The 13961-nt window shown below is 53.2% G+C and overlaps 1 protein-coding gene across 1 annotated transcript in view; it reads right to left on the bottom strand.

Moving 5' to 3' along the window:
• The window catches only part of SH2B3 (SH2B adaptor protein 3), a 34798-nt gene extending 25591 nt beyond the window's left edge, over nucleotides 1-9207 (bottom strand). The window contains exon 1 of the mRNA XM_063086217.1: nucleotides 9076-9207. The gene's annotated coding sequence lies outside the window, so the exon portion shown is untranslated. The remainder of the gene's footprint in view (nucleotides 1-9075) is intronic.
• Between the last annotated feature and the right edge of the window lie 4754 nt (nucleotides 9208-13961).

The following is a 13961-nucleotide window of genomic DNA, read 5'->3' as shown; positions in this document are numbered from 1 at the left end:
ACGCTCAGCCAGTGAGCGCACCGGCCATCCTTATATAGGATCCGAACCCGCGGCGGGAGCACTGCTGCGCTCCCAGCGCCACACTCTCCCGAGTGCGCCACGGGGTCGGCCCCAAGGGGCCTTTCTTAGACACCAATCAAAATGGCACTAAGCCCCCCACCACTCTGCTGTCCACGGTGCTGAACAGCTCGGCCCTCTATAGTTACCCATCGGTACCGACATCTTTCCTTCCTAAGCCTGGCTGGGCCTGGGCCTGGGCCTCTGCTGGGAACCACAGATCCATGCCTGCTCTTCAGGATGGAGAATGAGAAATGCTCTCCCCACTCCAGCACAAAGCCAGGCACACAGAGACTCTTGATAGGTACATCCTGAAGGAACAGTGCCACTCCAGTGACCCTCACTGGGCAGTGGTTAGGAGCACAATACACAGAACCACGTGGGACTGGGTACCAATGCCACCTCCATCCACTCCCTCACCCCCCCCCGCAATGTTACTGAGGGCCTACCGTGCGCCATGCACTGGGCTAAGTCCTGGGGATACATGGTGAACAAGACAAAAATCCCTACTCTCTGAGGGCTCACATTCCAAAGGGGGCTACATGTGGGCTATATTGCTCTCACTTCTGACTGGACCTCTCTGAATCTCAGTTTCCTCATCTGTCAGCAGGTAACAGCATGGTATCCACCCCATAAGATGTTTGTATGAAATCCTTGAAAGGGAGCTCAAGCTGGAGATCTGAACCTGGAAATGGGCTTCTTTCTGCCATACTCCACTCCACAGGCACCTTCTCTCTGTGTGGCCCCATCATACTGGGCATACCTACAGGGCAGCAGCAATGACAAGGGCTCCCCTGCCATTTCCTGGCCATGGTGGTGACCCTGCAGCTAATCACAGCAGGACAGCCCAGACAGTGCAAATAGGTGCCTCTGTACTCACTGGGAAGATGCTTGACATACATGTAGCATTTTTGCACATCACAAATGTCCCGCACCTTTGTGCCTGCAGTCCTCAGCACTTGTACACAGTAGGCACATTGCACGCAGTATGTACTCAGTAAAAGCTGTCAAACAGAAGGGAAGGAAAGGGGCCACATCTGCCCTTCATCAGCACCACAGTCCCCCACACCCAGGCCTTGATACAGGTGCCCAGAGAGCACTGATTCCAGACCCAGGTTCCTGCCCCACCTACCAACCCATGTGACCTCCCCAGCCACACCAGCTGCCTCTGGGTGTTGGCGTCAGCCATTCCCCCTGCACTGTCTCCTGTCTGCTTCCAGTCACACATAACAGAAGCCTTCCCTGTGCTCACCAACCAAGTTGGGTCCTGAGCTTGTCCTTTAGCACACTGGTCACACACTATGTCCAACAGTTATGATGATCTTATTAGTGGCCACTTCCTCACCAGATTGTGAGCTCCATGAGGCCAGGAATCTTTCCCTGCCCTGTCTCCAGTTCCTAGCACACAGAAGGAGCTCAATGAATGCCTGCTGAATGAATGAACGAACATATGAATGCAAGAGATCAGTTGGATTTGCAACTTCTGGCTCTTCCAGCAGATGCCTGGCAGCCAGCATCAACCAGTGGTCACCTCCCCTCAGCCAACCTACCTTCTGGGCACCCTGGGCCTCTGTCCATGCCTGTTCCTTTGCCTGGAACACCTGTCCCTATCCGCCCCCGTATGTCAGAGTCTTGAAGCCCAACTGCAGGGCCAAATCCTGGCAGGAACCTTCCTCAGAATTGCTGCGCACAATCCAAGCTCCCTCGCTGTCTGGGCAATGGCTGGGAGACCTCCTTACCGTGCCCCCCACTCCACTTCCCCCCAGAACAGTGATGTTTACTGAGCACTTGCTATACACCAGGCATTTTTGTAACTACTTTTGCAAAGCATTAACTCTCCCAAGCTTCACAACAGCCCTAGGCGGTAGCTCCAATTATTGCTCCCATTTTACAGATGGAAAAACTGAAACACACAGAGGTCCCACAGCTAGTGATTACAGGAAACCCCCACCCAGGAAGCACTCCCAAAATGCCTGATCTGTGCCCAATGCACACCACAAGGAGGACTCACTTCTCAGTGAATGTTTATCAAATGAATAAGATCCAGAAGAGGGGCTATAAAGGTCTCATTCAACTCCTGCTGGAGTCTAGAGTCATCAGTAACTCTGTCCAGGTCCCAAACCCACCAAGTGGTCAGGAAAACCAACACAGGGTGAAAATAAGAAAACAAAAATGATAATAAATGATACTATTTCAGGCTTTCTACCTGCCCTGCTCTGTGCTAAACACTTGGCACATATCCACTGGAGGGGGGAGTCCTATCATTATGCCCATTTTATAGACTGGAAAGCAGGAACGGGAGAAGTGGCTTGCCCAGTGAGGGGCAGAGCTGGGATTAGATCACTGCTCGCTCTGCTAACAAACGCTGGCTAAACCTGAGCGATATCACTTACAGTCCATCTCTCTTCTCCCCTAGGATGTGCGCCCCCTGAGGGCTGAGAGTCCGTCTCATTCCTGCTGATTCCCCAGGGCCTGCTCAGAGGAGGTGCTCCAAAAATATTAGTCTCTGTAGGAATGAATGAACTCCTGGGCTTGGACAAGGTGGGCTGCCATTCCACAGTCTCTGGAGTCATGTTCCCAACTCCCAGGGACTGACATAAAGACAGTGGGGCTCCAAGAAAGCCACTGAGACCCACCTAGATGACCCCTGGAGCTATCACCCAAACCTGGGTTCACATCCTGCCTTTGCCCCTTCCTCGCCATGGGATGCAAAGGAGAGGGCCTCTCTGAGCCTCAGTGTCCCTACCTGTAAAACGGGCTAACATTCTTTTCTTGGCATTCGCTAGGAGCATTTGAAGAACTGATGTCTGTAGGGTGCTTGTTACTGGGCTCAAGAAACAAGTGGCTGCTGCTACTTTATTACTATTATTGTTAGGAAAGAAGAACACCAGCTCCAAAGCGTCAGGACTGCCTGCCACAAGAAGTTGCAGGGGGAGCCTGCCTCATGGGCTGGGCAGGGGGGCATCATGGGAGCCTAAACAAAAGGGCTTCTCAGGGGAGAGGCGGCTGCTCCGGAGACTCCAAGCAGGAAACTGTCAGCCAGAGCATTCAGCTGCAGCCATGAGCCAGGAAGGGGACTGGGCCAGGGAAGTTTTCTGGCCACAAGGGCAGCCAGGCTGCAGAAAGGTGGTCCCCTCCCAGGCCTTGGCCCAGGCCATACCATTTAACAAGTGCTTACTATGTGCCAGGCATGGATGAAGAGCAATTGATCAGATTGTGACAACCCTGAAATCAGGAGCTGACAAGCTCTGGGCAGAAGGCAATTATTAATTATCACCAGGGAGACTCGGAAGGCCCCAGGCATAGACTGCAGGGTATAAGTAGGGGTAATCTTGGGGCACTTCTCTCTCGGTCAACCAGAGCTTCTGGGAGCCTGGGTGGCCAGAGGATGAACCACCTTCCACAAAGAGGGGCCTTCACATCCAGGGCTTCTGGGGATGGGAGTTCCCAGCTCTGGCAGTCTCTAGGATTTCCCCAAATCCCGCAGCCAGGTGAGGGACAAGGACAATATGGAGCAGGAATATTTCAGCCTGGTACATCCTGGCACCCCACCCCCCAAGTCCCTGCAGCAAACACATGGAGGCAGCTATCTCCACACTTCCCAGTGTTAGCTCCATTGCCACCCCAGTGAGGATGGGTCTGCATCTCAGGACCCTAAGTCCAGAACACAACTGAGTCTACCTGAGTGCCTGCTAAGGCAACCTGGAAACGGCCTTGAAGCTTGTACCTGGTGTTCCTTCATTCAAGCAGGTCCATCCTAAGGGACTCTCAAGGCTCTACCAAGTTGGTAAGAAATACAGGATCTTGAACAGCTGAGAATCCTAGCTCTGAGTTGTGGGACCAGATATTGGCACTCATCAGCCTCTCTTCTATCAAATCATCCTAGATAACAATGTAACTCAAGGAAGCTAACACTTCCCTTTTAATTATCAGGCCCATATGCAAAGAAAGCCCTTACCTATCTGTGAGAATCCTACCTGCCCAAGCATGGGGAGGATTTTAAAAATTGTAGTAAATGAAGTTAAAATGAGCCAGTCCAGAGCCTCCACCCTCCCCTGCTCCAGATCACAGATGTTTGGGCAGGAAGTCTCACCCCTTGGGAGAGGGATGCCTCCTCCAAGGCGGCCTCAGGGGTTGACTCCAGATCACAGGGAACATTTGTCTTTCCCACTCACAGCAACAACTGGTCCTGGAGCCCAGAGCCCCTGCCCAGGAGGGCACAGAACATTGAGGGGATTCCAACACACACTGCCTGGCAGGCAGCCTGCTGCCCTTTCACGACACTCAACCTGCTAGAGGCAAAGAAGCCCATGGGAAGTAGGGAGCAAAGGCTCTGAGGCCCTGGGGAGACCAAGAGGTGGGTTCTGCCCCCGAACATTGGGCAGCCAGCAAGGCCCTGCTGCACCCTCTCTGGGGTCACCTAGTGCCCCAGGGACATTTATCAGGCCAGCACAGTCTGCCAGAACAGGAAATGTCCTCTGGCTTCCTCCGCCCCCACCCCCAGCCTGACACCCCAACCACCGCCCCACCTAGGCTTCAGGAGGTGGAGAAAGCCAGGGAGCATCTCTCAAGATTGGGCAGTACCTCTGAATCCCACCTTCTCCCTGTCCCAGGATGTGGCTTCTCCCTTTCACTGCCCCTGGGTTGAGGGCAGAAGAAGGTGAAACCCTAAGAAGGGGGAAAGCTCTCAGTGGTGCTGTTTCAGGATATCAGGAGGGGTGCACTCAAGCCCTCCCATTCCTACTTGCCTCTCCCCACACACATGACCCTCTCTGGGCCCCTCCTCCTTTGAGGTGACACTGAAGTATAAGCTCTAAAAAGGCTGATTCCATGTCAAAGGCCCTCTTTTGTGTCCACCTCCCCTGATTGCATTCCCAGTCCCCCCTCCACCCCCGCCACCAGTCCTGTGAGTCAGCCCCTGTGAGCAGGGCACAGACTTCCTCCCTCCCAGGCCTCCCTGGGGACATGCATCCTGGGCAGCAGCTGGCTCCCCCCCTGGCTGATGAGGGGGGGCCATATCCGGACGGGCCCCCAGGGGCTCCAGGCCTGGCTTACGAGGAAGCCCACAGACTGGCCCCCCTCACCGACCTCTGACAGGGTGGCGTGGGAGGAAAAATCTTCCAGCCATCTGCTCAGCTGCCAGGTTTCCGGCTGGGGCAGGGCCGGGGACACCAGGAGGACCTGCTCCCCTGGGGAAGTGTCCCTTGCCCCTGCTGGGAGGAAGGACGCAAGCCTAGTGGTGGCCTGTAAGACCCCAGAGCCCTAACAGAGGAACACAGGTCGCCTAGGCCCTGGGCCCAAGTAAACAGGTGTCCAGCTGTGGCCATGGTCCCGCTGCCAGGCCTTTGAACCAGCCCAGTTCCCAAGGGACCTCAAGCCCCTGGAAGCCAGGGAGCTGGGGTACAGGGTTCCTGGGTTCAATCAGGCCTGACTCAGCAAGTGACCCCAGCTGAGTCACTTCCCCTGGGCAGGCTGCCTGCCTCAGTTTCCTCAGGGAGAGTGGGTAGCTGGGAATGGGGTCTGGCCGGGAATGGACAGCTTACACTACACCTCTGGACTCTCCGAGGCAGGGGTCTCATCCACCAGATGGAAGCAGCTTCCTGCCCTACCCAAAGATGCTGAACACCCAGGGCCCCTGGGGACCGTTTTCCCAGGAAACCTGGCAATTCAGTGCCAGCCTCCCTTGGGCATTAACAGTAGTACCTTGCACCTATTGAGCACTGACTGCATACCAGGCACTGTGCAGGCCTTCTCTTCTCAAAACCACCCTATCAGGCAGTCGTTGGCATCCCTGTTTCATAGATGAGGAGATCTGTAGCTCAGAGAGGCTAAGAGACAAGCCCAAGGTCACACAGCCATAGCAATTAGAGCCAGCACAGCTGGAGTCCCTACTCTGTGCCAGGCTCATATACTTTGCACAACCACCAGGGAGAGGATGGGACTCTTGACCTCCACTGGGCAGGTGAGGCTCAGAGAGGTCAGGTAACTTGCCCAAGATCTCAAAACTAGAAGCTGGCAGAGCCTGGATTTGGCTCCAAAGCCCATGCTACTTCCAGGGAGAAGTGGAAATTTAACAGAAAAGGCCTCTCATTTTCATAATAATAAATACTGCTACTAACTGAGCACCAGACCCAGCCCTGAATGCTTTACTTCCCTCGTCTCAAATTTCACAACTGTTAAGACCCTTTCCCACATGCCAGCTCAATTTGCCTCAGAGAGGTTAAATGACCAACCCAAGGATTCACCAGCAATGGCAGACCCTCAAGAAAACCAACCCTTAGAAGGGTGTGGGGGATGTATAAACCAGGTGCCAAAGGCCTTCTCAGCAAAAGAAGCGGTATTGGCCCAGACAAGGGGCAGCTTCTTACGAGGTCCCCTGTATTCCCTTCATTGAACCCCTCATGGCTGGGAAGGGCAGACTGTCTACCCTTATCAGTGGCAGGTGGCATTGGGACTGGAAGCTAGGAAGTCCTAAGTGCTTCCAGCTCTGCCCTCCCTCTACCCCTGTCTTCGAGGAGACTCCACCCAGGAAATGGAGAATGTCCATGGGTGGCACAGCTGGACCCACACATTCAAGAGCCCCAAACGATGACCTGCTACAGGGCAACCCAGCAGCTGCTGGGCCCAGGCTGCCACCACATCTGGAGCAGTTCTACAGGGTCTGATTTGTATTAGAAAGTTCTGTTTATTTTAGAAGGAGGATCAAGCCCAGGGTTGAGAGGACTCGGGGTAGGGGGATAAGGAAGGAAAACAAGCAAAACTAACATCTACAACAAAAAAGATAACAACCCCATCATTATTACCACTCTTCCTCCTGACCCAACAACCATTCTACACACTCTGAATTCACTCATTTGTGATTCTGATGACCCTAAGAATTAGGTACTATTATCACACCCAATTGACAGATGGGGAAACTAAGGCCGTGGTGGTTAAGCAAGGCCTCATAGCCAGGAAGTGCTATCACCTCATCTTGCCCAGGTCTTCAGAATTCTTCTCCTGAAGACTCGGGCAACTGCAATGCTGCCCATGCAGGAGGTGCTCAAGGGATGCTGATGAACAAACATTCCACAGCCAATAACAATAACACTAATGACGGTAATGATAAAAATAACTACCACCACCTGTAATTGCACCCTTTCTCTGTGCCAGGCAGCAGGTGCTTTTCCCATGCTGGCTCATTAAAACCTCCACCACAAACCTGTTATTACCCCATTTTACATAGGGGGAAACCAAGGTTCACAAGGATCACTTGCCCATGACCTCAGCTGGAAAAAGGCAGTGGGAGGATCTAAGCCTCTGCCTCCACACCAAGGTCAAGGGTTCAGATCTCCGCACCAGCCAGCCATCAAAAAAAAAAAACAAACCCCAAAATAAAAACAGCTCAGCCTCCAATACCCTCCTCTTTTTCCTCCTCTGCCACTGTGAGCCCCTGAAGGCCCTCAGACCCTAGCTGCTGATATTTCAGGCCAGCCCATTCCCAGCTGGCCACCTCTGTGGTCCATGGGGAACGCAGAAGTTCTAGGAATGTTCACCCTTTCACTCAGAAGGATTTTCCCTCCCAGAGGGGGGGCTGTGGGAAAAAGCTCAGAAAAAGTGTACTAAAACCCTTCCAACTTCTCCAGTGGGCCTGGGCCTCTCATCCCCTGAGCCCAGCCTGCCCAGGTGGCCTCTGCCTGCTCTCCCTCCATCAGGGCAGGTCCTGAGGAACTGTTTCCACTTTGGCTGCCAGGTCAGTGATGGGAAATCCAGACACAACTTGTGCCTGCATCCCTGGAGATCCATGTGCCCACTGCTTTGGCAGGGGCCCGGAGGCTGGACTGTAAATGGGGAGACAAGGTGACCTGGCTGCCCTGGCCAGGCCTGGCAGCTGGCTGGTGTCAGGGGATGCTTGTCTCCCAGGCAAGGGGGTGTGGGGCAGATCTCAGCACTTCCTGCCACCAAAGCTGGACCTTAGCCCTGCAGACATCATCTTTCCAGGCCCTCTGCTCCAAAGCCCCCCACCCTCTGCCAGATTTCACTTCCTCCCACTCAGCCTGGCCAGCCATGCCCCTCCCTGGAGGCCCCCAGCTGCAGGCAGTGACCTCCTCACCTACATCATAGTGGCCCGGGAATGGGGAAGAGAAACAGGAGAATGAGGAAACTAAAGAAAAAAAGAAGTGGGACAGGCAGGCAGAACCCCCTCCCCAGTTCCTCAAATGCAGTCCCCCTGCCCCCTCCCCCGCCCCCCGCTACAAAAACAGCTCCTCTGGCCAGAGGGAGGAAAAGGAGGGGATTTCTATGCCAGGCATTAGAGGCCTCTGAAATACCCTCCCGGCTGTGCTGACCTATAAGACCCACATCCCCTCTGAACTTTTTTTGGTGAAAGGATTCCCCAGGAGCTTCAGGGCTGTGAGGGTATCAATCTAAAGAGACCTGAACTCTGGGATCCCTAACTCAGGTGAACCCCCAAATTTAGTGGCATGTGAGTGCCTGGTCCAGCCACCTTGGCAATGCAGGGAGTGGGCAGAAGTGCTTCCTGAATCGGGGCGCTACCCTATTAGGCACATGGCCTGGAATCGGGGGAATAGGGAGGGGCCGGCGCATCCTCCCCCGCTCGCACCCCCCCCCCAAACGGCTCATCCATTCTCGCAACCTGCTTGACTACTTTCACTTTCAAGGTACCAAGCAGTGACCCCCGACCCCTCTTCACCAGGCACAATTCGAGGGGGCTGCTGCTCTCCACTGGCTACACTAATTCAGAATGGACTGGGGGTGCTGGCTGTATCCTCTCTCAGCTCCTCTCACTGCCTCAGCTATACCCTCATTATATTCCCAACACGTGTGTGGGTGGGTGTCACAGGGGCTGGGGAGTGGTCACCCCGAACACCTCCATCCGAGTTAGCCACAGGACAATATCTTGGGCTGCTGTGGGGGGCGCAGAGACTGGGCAGAACTGGACACACACGGGGCCTCCTCTTTCCCCATTTAAGCCCTCCCAGCCTCGGAGGAGGGGAGCGCCTAGAAAGGCTGGCTTACCTGAGAGAGGGGGGGTGCAGGCCCGGCCGGCCCATGGCGTCGCGCGCCCCCGGCCCCCCGAAATCCCGAGGGGGCGGGCGGACCCCCGCCTCGGGCGCGTCCTCTCCCGCGCGCCGGCTCCTCGCTCGCGGCTCGCTCGAGCGGGGCTCAGGCAGGAAACCCGGGCTCGGAAAATGGCCAGCGCCTCATCATTTCCGCCGTCAGCGCTTGACAGTTGCGGGAGGATGCGCTCCCGGGCCGCTGCCGGGGAAACTTTGCTGCTGCCGCCGTCGCCACCGCGGGTCGCGACAGTCCGGGCGGGCAGCCGGGCGGAGGCGGTGGCCAGAGCCCATGCCGCCCCGCGCCGTTATGTAAAGAGGAACACGCTGAGAGCGGAGCCCGGCGGGGGAGGGCAACCACAGCGGGGGTGGGGCCACAGAGAGCCACGCCCCGGTCCGCCCCGAGCCAGAGACTGCAGGAGGGGGCAGGCCTTGGGGGCGGAGCCTGGCCTGCCCTGCCTATCAACCACGCTCCGTAGCGGCTGGCCAGGTCCTCGGGTCTCAGGGAGCGGGCCGGCGATAGGCGGGACCTTTTCAAGCCACGCCCACAACTTGCCCACCCGATTCGCGTCGCGCGGCCTAAAAGGAAGGGACGCCGGAGGGGCGGGGCAACCTTAGCCCCACCTACCTAGCCCCCTGTAAGCCGCCGGGAGCCTCACCGCTGCGGGGGCGGGGCCACTCAAAGGGGCGGGGCAGGGCCGAGCGGCCTGGCCTCGAGGGGGCGCGCCCCTGCTGACTCCCTTCTGCAGGGCCTTATCAGCCCCCTCCGGGCTGATCCCTGCAATAGGGACCGCGGCTTTCATCATCGCCCGGAGCGGGAACCCAACCCCACCAGGCCCCCACTATCCGCGACTCTACTGAGGCGCCCCGCCACGGCCCCAGCCCACACGTTTGGGTTCTGCCTCCATTCAGAGCCCGTGCCCATATAGGCCACCCGTCCCCCAACTCAAGGAGGAGTTCATTTCTCTCCAGGAAGCCCTCCTGGACCTCTGCTTCCCGTGCCCCTCTGCCCTGCCACTCTGCTTATCCCCGGGCTACTTACATTTCCTCTACGTCCACATGGGGGGGTGAGGTTGACAGTAGTGTCCCGCTTGGTCTGGGGTGGAGCATAAAGATTCTCTCATCCAGCTTTTCTCCCAACACTTGAGAGGGAGAGGAGAAAGGAATGTCTGCTCTTCTCCTCCTCCCCCAACAGGAAACAGGTCGCCCACGCCCCCAGCTTGGAGGGGCCACATCAACCCTTCCCAGACGTGCTCCTCCATTCCACTGCCTCTCCATCTTACTGGCCTTGGGCAGATGACTTGACTTCTCCACACCTCAATTTCCTCATCTGTGAAATGGAAATAATAAGTGATGCCACCCCACTGGGTTGCAGTGAGGATTAAATGGGTTAATGCATTACAGCAGTTAGCATGGGGCTTGGGTCACGGAAGTGCTACAGGAGTGTTGGTTAAACAAATAGGCCCAGGGAGCTACAGGAAGGGGTTCCCCAGAAGGTGGGGATTTCCAGACTCCAAGCTATGGGGGAGGGCAGCTAGTTTGCTGTAGGATCCCCAGTGCCCAATGGCCTCAAAGGAACAGGCCACAAAAATGTGCTTTCCACAAATATGTATTGAATACCTACTATGTGTCAGTCACTGTTCTACATGGTGAGGGTTCAGCAGTGAACAAAACAGACAAATATCCCTGCCCTCATGGAACTGATATTCTGGTGAGGGGACCCAGAGCACGAAAATAAACAAATGGGATAACTAATTATGAAGATGACAAAACAGTTATGGGATGGAGAGTGCGGAGGAGCTGTCTTAGTCTGGGGGCTCAGGGAGGACAACTCTGAAGAGCTAACATTTGAGCTGAGACCTTCCAGGACAAGAAGGATACAAGCATGATAAAGTCTGAGGGAAGGGCATTCCAGGCCAAAGGAATAGCAAGTGCCAAGGTCCTGAGGTGGGACTACATCTGGTGCATTAGAAAAAAGTCAAGGCTGGCCAGTTAGCTCATTTGGTTAGAGCACAGCCTTGTACCACCAAGGTCAAGGGTTTGGCTCCCCATACCAGCTAGCTGTCAAAACCAAGCCAAACCAAACAAAAAAACCCTAAAAAAAAAAAGGGAGAAAGTAAAAAAGGTGGTGGTACCTAGCCTGGTAGATGGGAAGAGATGCAATTGGAAAGGCAGGCCTATCACATGGTGTCTTAAAGGGCCTGGTAGGGAGTTTGGGAATTATTTTGAGGGCAGTGGGGAGCCATGGAGGATTTTGAGCAGGAGAAGGACCTGCTCAACTTTGGATTCAAGCTACAAAGTCTGGAGTTGACATCCGCCTCAAGAGGTGTCCCAGTGATGTCTACACAGCATCTCAGGGTGTGGAACAAGTCAGGGAGGGTGGCAAGGAAGTCTGAACTGATAACCCCATATTATTTCTTTATTACAATTGGGGAAACTGAGGCCAAGAGAGCAGTTACTTGTCTGCAGTCACCAGCTGCCAGGTGGCATCAACAGAGCAGCCAGGTTCTCAGCCATTGCAAATGGTAGCTGAAATCTCCCAGCCACAAGCACTTTCCCTCTCACTGCCCAGACAGTAGCTCTGCTGACTTAAACGGGGACTTGTGGTTCTTCCCCTTTTTAATCACGTTCAAGCCTTCTCGCCTGCCAGATTTCTCTGAGGCCCAATGTCGCTTCCTTCCTTGCTTAGTTTCTTCTGGCCCTGCATCCCCTCCAGAGTCCAGTTTCTTGTTTCAGTGTTCGCGATCCAAAGACTTCCCACTTTTTGTTTTTCCTTAGAAAGGCAAAGGGATTCTGACAAATAACCCTCCCCAAACCACGCGCTGGGTGTGAGAGTGCCACAACTGAGAATGGCCACTCACTGTACCTTCTCAGCAGGGGAGCTGGCCAGTTGGGCTCCTCCCACCATGTAAGTCACTGAGGCCCGAGGGGAGAAAGAGGTTTATTCTGATTCTCAGGACTGATTAGTGGCTCCCGGAAACAAGTGAGGCTGTCTGGGTGGGCGGGGGGTGCAGGTCCAACAGCCCTTCCTTCCTATGGTGAAAAAAGCGAAGGAGCCTGCACCTATTGTCTGCCAAGTTCTAGGGGGCTGGAGACTCCCAGGATTCATAACAGTAACGAAACAAGAGTCAATAACAATATTAACAAATTAATAATGATCGATGCTATTAATATTAATGGCAATAAAGGATACCAACAAAAGGTAACCAGTCAATAAAATATTAATAAACAACGATCCATGCTATTAATATTCATATTAACAATTAATATAAATAACAATAATGAATAACAACAAAAGTTACCTGGTACAGGATTCATAATAAAAGGGCTAATGGCAATCAATATAATAATGTAACTAGTTAATAGGTCTAATTAATAATAATAGTACTATTAGCTACTACAGGATTAATGGCAAAGACAAATAACAATAGGATATTAATAGTAATAATAAACATAACAATAACAGTTACCAGGGCTGTGATTGTAAATAAAAATAAATATAATAATAAATCTATTAATATTAATACCTCTAAGTAAAAATAAACATATTTTATATTTAATAATATAAAAAATGATAGGATAAAAATACATATAAAAAACAATAGGATATTCATAAGATTAATGATAATAAATGCAATATAGTTGAGCACTTGAAATGTGGCTAGTGTCCCTGAGGGACCAGGGCTGGTGGGTTAGCTCAGTTGGTTAGAGCACGGTATTATAACACCAATGTCAAGGGTTCAGATCCAGCCGCCAAAAAATAAATAAATAAATAAAAATTTAATGTTAATGAATTTAAATGTTAAATAGCCACATGTGGCTAGTGGGTACTGTACTAGAAGGGCAGCTGTGGACATTTTGCATATGTTAACTCATTTAATCTTCACAGCAGCCCTGAGACAGGTACTATTACTATTATTATTATTATTATTATCCCCATTTTATGACAAGAAAAGTGAGGTACCGAATGGTTAAGTCATTAGCCCCGATTAGAGTCTCTCCCCACTTCAAGGGGTGAGATTGTCTGAGGGTGCCATTATCTGAGGGGATCCATAATTAAGAATGAAGGCTCTGGGGTCATCCAGACAGGTTTAGAATTCTCTGTTCAGCATCTTCCTAGCTGCGTGGTCACTTAGATTCTCTGGGCCTCAGTTTTCCTATCTGCAAAATGGGGACAGTCACAGGGCTGACCCCATTGGATTGTAGGGGAAAATTTGATAAGAAAACTTATGTTAAGGGCTTGGGAGGTAGGAGAGGGCACTTCCATGTAGCACATGATCAATAAAGTATGTTGATTGGACTGGCTGGTTAGCTCAATTAGTAGAGTGTGATGCTAATAACACCAAATCAAGGGTTTGGATCCCAGTACCGGGATCCAACTGCCAAAAATTATAATCTATAATTGGATGTGAACGTCATATGTCCCTCAAGGGGTGGCTGTGAAGAGCGGTGGCCACAGAGACCAGCCCTGTAGACGACAGACCCTCACATCCATTTTACAGATGAAGATACTGAGGCTCGAGAGTAAATACTGTTGCCCAAGTTCATCCAGCCAGCGAGTGGAGGCTTTGGTGTCCACATCTGTACACTGTACTTCTGCAGGCCTGCACCACAAGTGAGGAAGAGGCCTGGGTGCCTGGACTGCCCCCCAGCTGGGCAATGGCTAGTGCTGGAGTTTTCCATGTCTGGATTCCCATCCTGGCACTGCTGTGTGACCTCCAGCAAGAGAATCCCACTCTCTGAGCCTCAGTGTCCCCAGTCTGTAAAATGGGCATAATGGTAGATGGGTGAAGGGAAATGACACGTAGTCCCTCGTTCGCATGCAGTGAATCTCTGCATGCTGACTGT

The sequence above is a fragment of the Cynocephalus volans genome, chromosome 2 (assembly GCF_027409185.1).
Source record: "Cynocephalus volans isolate mCynVol1 chromosome 2, mCynVol1.pri, whole genome shotgun sequence".
Lineage (NCBI taxonomy): Eukaryota > Metazoa > Chordata > Mammalia > Dermoptera > Cynocephalidae > Cynocephalus > Cynocephalus volans.
This window is presented reverse-complemented; position numbering and strand designations above follow the sequence as displayed.